This window comes from Triticum aestivum, chromosome 5B (assembly GCF_018294505.1).
Source record: "Triticum aestivum cultivar Chinese Spring chromosome 5B, IWGSC CS RefSeq v2.1, whole genome shotgun sequence".
Lineage (NCBI taxonomy): Eukaryota > Viridiplantae > Streptophyta > Magnoliopsida > Poales > Poaceae > Triticum > Triticum aestivum.
Genome location: NC_057807.1, coordinates 269,039,622 through 269,044,922, shown reverse-complemented (window position 1 = coordinate 269,044,922; position 5,301 = coordinate 269,039,622).

Below are 5,301 nucleotides of genomic sequence, written 5' to 3'. Positions count from 1 at the left end.
TGTACTTGTGGCGTAGCTCGGAAGGAGAGGGTAGCAGTCGACCTGCACCTCGTCCTCCTTGCGGAGCGCACATTGTATTTGAACCTAGGCGAGTGCTTTGACTGCAGCTAAGCCTCCGAGTGAAAGGCTAGCTTACCACTTGGTAGGATTTTGTTTAGCTTAGGCGAGTACTTGGACTGCAGCTAAGCCTCCGAGTGGGAGGCTGGCTCACCACTCGGTAGGATTTGATTGAAACTTAGGCGAGTACTTGGACTGCAGCTAAGCCCCCGAGTGGGAGGCTGGCTCACCACTCAGTAGGATTTGATTGAAACTTAGGCGAGTACTTGGACTGCAGCTAAGCCTCCGAGTGGGAGGCTGGCTCGCCACTCGGTAGGATTTGATTGAAACTTAGGCGAGTACTTGGACTCCAGCTAAGCCCCCGAGTGGGAGGCTGGCTCGCCACTCAGTAGGATTTTATTGAAACTTAGGCGAAACGGATTTGCAGCTAAGCCCCCGAGTGGGAGGCTGGCTCACCACTCGGCAAGGATTTTTTTACAAACTTAGGCGAAACGGATTCGCAGCTAAGCCACCCACTGAGGGAAAATTTTATTTGAACAAATAAAAGTGACAACAATCATTGGGAAAATTATGACACTATTATCTTGTGAAACATGAATTACAGAAGTGCTTTTATTACATTTCCGAGCGGATACTTAAGTGTTAAAGGGGCGGAGAAACTCCGCGTTCCAAGCTCAGGGCTCGTCGATGTTGTGCTCGACGTTGTAAAGACAGTACGCTCCATTGTGGAGAACCTTGGTGATGATGAAGGGACCTTCCCAAGAAGGAGCGAGCTTGTGTGGTTTCTGCTGATCCACTCGGAGAACCAAATCTCCTTCCTGAAAGGCTCGACTCTTCACGTTTTTGGCGTGGAAGCGACGCAAGTCTTGTTGGTAAATGGTCGATCGGATCAGAGCCATCTCCATTTCCTCCTCTAAAAGGTCGACTGCATCCTGCCGTGCTTGTTCTGCTTCAGCTTCGGTGTAGAGCTCGACCCGAGGAGCATTGTGGAGCAGGTCACTCGGCAAGACTGCTTCAGCTTCGTAGACCAAGAAGAACGGAGTTCTCCCAGTCGACCAGTTAGGCGTGGTCCTTAACCCCCAAAGCACCGAGGGAAGTTCGTCGACCCATGCTCCAGCCGCATGCTTGAGATCACGCATCAGTCGGGGTTTCAACCCTTTGAGAATCAAGCCATTGGCCCGCTCTACTTGTCCATTCGACTGAGGATGGGCGACTGAAGCATAGTCGACTCGCGTGCCCTGAGATGTGCAGAACGCCCTGAATTCCTCCGAATCGAAGTTCGACCCGTTGTCAGTGATGATGCTGTGCGGGACTCCATATTTTAATATCAATTCTTCGATGAAGCTGACAGCAGTACCGGCATCAAGGTTCTTGATGGGTTTAGCCTCGATCCACTGGGTGAACTTGTCGACTGCTACCAGCACATGTGTGAAACCGCTTCTGCCTGTTCTCAAGGGCCCAACCATATCCAACCCCCATACTGCGAAGGGCCAGACGAGTGGTATGGTCTTCAAAGCTGATGCGGGCTTGTGTGACATATTGGAGTAAAATTGACATCCCTCACACTTGTCGACTATCTCCTTTGCCATTTCATTCGCTCTTGGCCAGTAAAATCCGGCTCGGTATGCTTTGGCCACGATGGTCCGAGAGGACGCATGATGGCCACATGTCCCCGAGTGGATGTCATCAAGGATTATTCGACCTTCCTCTGGCGTTATGCATTTCTGACCAACTCCAGTCGCGCTTTCTCTGTACAGCTGTCCCCTTATCACAGTAAAGGCTTTAGATCGGCGGACGATCTGTCGAGCCTCTTCTTCGTCCTCCGGGAGCTCTTTCCTCAAGATATACGCGATATACGGTACTGTCCAATCGGGAGTGATCACTAAAGCTTCCATGATCAGGTCGACCACTGCTGGAACTTCAACCTCAGTCGGATCTGTGATACTCTTGGGCTGCGGAGCTTCTTCGGTAAAAGGATCTTCTTTGACTGTTGGAGAATGGATATGCTCCAAGAACACATCACTGGGAATGGCTTCTCTCTTGGAACCTATCTTTGCCAAATCATCAGCCGCTTGATTCTTCAGTCGGGGTATATGATGGAGCTCTAACCCTTCGAATTTCTTTTCAAGCTTCCTCACTGCATTGCAGTATCCAGTCATGGCTGGGCTTCTAACGTCCCACTCCTTCATCACCTGATTTACCACCAAATCTGAGTCGCCATAAACCATAAGGCGACGGACGCCGAGTGAAATGGCCATGCGCAACCCATATAAAAGTGCTTCATATTCTGCTTCATTATTGGAGGAATCAAAGTGGATCTGGAGCACATATCTGAGCTTATCTCCTCGGGGGGAAACCAAAACTACCCCAGCACCGGAACCATTTAACATTTTAGAGCCATCAAAGAACATGGTCCAATGCTCCGAGTGAACTTGAGTCGGCTGCTGTTGTTCAATCCACTCGGCAAGGAAATCTGCTATCGCTTGGGACTTAATGGCTTTCTTTGCCTCAAACTTGATATGAAGGGGAAGGAGTTCAATCGCCCATTTTGCCACTCGACCAGTTGCATCTCTGTTGCGCAGAATCTCTGAAAGTGGGGCGTCGCTGACAACTGTAATGGAATGATCAGAGGAATAATGAGCAACCTTCTTCATGGTCATGTAGATCCCATACACAAGCTTCTGATAATGAGGATATCTATGCTTCGATGGAGTCAAAACTTCAGAAAGATAATACACTGGGCGCTGAACTTTGAAGGATTTCCCTTCTTCTTCCTGCTCGACCGTAAGCACTGTACTGATGACTTGTCCTGTGGCTGCAATATAAAGCAACAGAGGCTCTTTGCTGATTGGAGCAGCAAGCACCGACTGGGTGGAGAGCAGAGCTTTTAGCTCGGCAAACACTGCATCAGCTTCTGGAGTCCACTCGAACTTGTCTGCCTTCTTCATCAGTCGGTAAAGAGGCAATGCCTTTTCACCGAGGCGAGAGATGAATCGACTTAACGCGGCCAAGCATCCAGTAAGCTTCTGGACATCGTGCACCCGCACAGGGCGTTTCATTCGGAGTATAGTGCCAACTTTTTCTAGGTTAGCGTCGATTCCTCGTTCGGAAACAAGAAAATCGAGTAACTTTCCACCAGGAACTCCGAATGTGCACTTCGATGGATTGAGCTTGATATCATACCTCCTGAGATTGGCAAATGTTTCAGCGAGGTCAGTCAACAGGTCGGAACCCTTTCGTGATTTGACCACAATATCATCCATGTACGCTTCCATGTTCCGACTGATTTGAGTGAGTAAACACTTCTGAATCATCCTCATGAACGTGGCTCCGGCATTCTTGAGGCCGAATGGCATGGTGACATAGCAGAAGCACCCGAATGGAGTGATGAACACTGTTTTGATCTCATCGGGTCCATACAGACGGATCTGATGGTATCCGGAATAGGCGTCTAGAAAAGACAATCTCTCACATCCCGCAGTCGAGTCGACAATTTGGTCGATGTGAGGGAGAGGAAAATGATCTTTCGGGTAGGCCCGATTGATATGTTTGAAATCAATGCACATGCGAAGTGACTTGTCCTTCTTGGGGACCATGACGACATTGGCGAGCCACTCGGAGTGGTATATCTCTCGGATAAACTCTGCCGCCAACAGTCGAGACACCTCCTCGCCATTGGCCTTTCTCTTCTGGACGACGGACCGTCGAAGATGTTCTTTGACAGGTTTTGCTGTTGAGTCGACTCTAAGGCGATGCTCAGCCAGCCCCCTGGGAACACCCGACATGTTAGCAGGCTTCCATGCAAAGATGTCCCAGTTCTCACGGAGGAACTGGATGAGCGCTTCTTCCTATTTGGAGTTGAGTGTTGTTGAAATATGGGTCGGAGCTGCGCTGGGATCAGTCGGGTGAATATGAACGGGCTTCGTCTCACCAGACGACTGGAACACTGACTCTGTGGCGGGCTTCTTGGCACGTAACAAATCACTCGGATCTGCATTTTTCTTGTACCCCTCCAGCTCTACCATTGTTATCTGGGCATCCGCAATCTTCGAGCCTTTCTGAAAACACTCTTCTGCCTTCTTCCGGTTGCCAGTGATAGTGATCACACCTTTGGGGCCAGGCATCTTCAATTTTAGGTACACGTAACACGGTCGAGCCATGAACCGTGCATAGGCTGGTCTCCCCAAAATAGCGTGGTAAGCGCTCTGGAAATCCACGACTTCAAATGTCAGCCTCTCTTTACGAAAATGCTTCGAGTCGCCGAACACCACATCCAGAGCTATTTGGCCGAGTGACTCGGCCTTCTTTCCAGGAATGACTCCATGAAAACTCATATTGCTGGAGCTAAGTCTGGACATCGGAATGCCCATTCCTTTTAGCATCTCTGCATACAATATGTCCAGTCCACTCCCACCATCCATCAACACCTTCGTCAGTCGAGTGCCTTTAACGATCGGGTCGACCACTAAAGCTTGCCTCCCAGGGGTGGCTATATGAGTTGGATGATCGGACTGGTCGAATGTAATGGGAGTTTGAGACCATCTCAGATAACTTGGTGTCGCCGGGGCGACCATATTTACCTCACGGTTGATAACCTTCAATCGGCTTTTGCTCTCCACATCAGCGAAAATCATCAGGGTGGAATTAACATGAGGATACCCTCCATCACTGTCCTCCTTGTCCTCAGCTTTGTCCGACTCCTTTTCCTTGTCCTTGGGCTATTTTCCTTGGAACTGCTGGATCAAGAGCCGGCACTGGCGAGTGGTATGTTTCGGGTAGATGAAATTACCCTCTTCGTCTTTCTTCGTGTGGATGTGACACGGCATATCCATCACGTCATTTCCTTCCTTATCCTTCAACTTCTTGGGGTTCCAGGATCCTTTGGGCTTCCCCTTGAATTTGCCCTGAGTCACGGCCAGGGCCTCTCCAGGAGCCGCTGGCTCGGCTTTTCGCTTTTGCTTCCGACTGGAATTTCCTTTTTCCGACTGACTCGGCTTGTACTTGCCACTCCGGAGTCGGTCCTCTTCTTCACCATTCGCGTACTTGGTGGCGATTTCCATCATTCGACTCAGTGTCATATCTCCGGTCCGACCAAATTTCAAACTTAACTCTCGGTTCTTAACACCATCCTTGAAGGCACAGACTGCCTGATGATCAGACACGTTCTCCACCGTATGATGCAAAGTGATCCATCTCTGAATGTAGTCTCTCAGGGTTTCATTCGACTTCTGTACGCAGACTTGC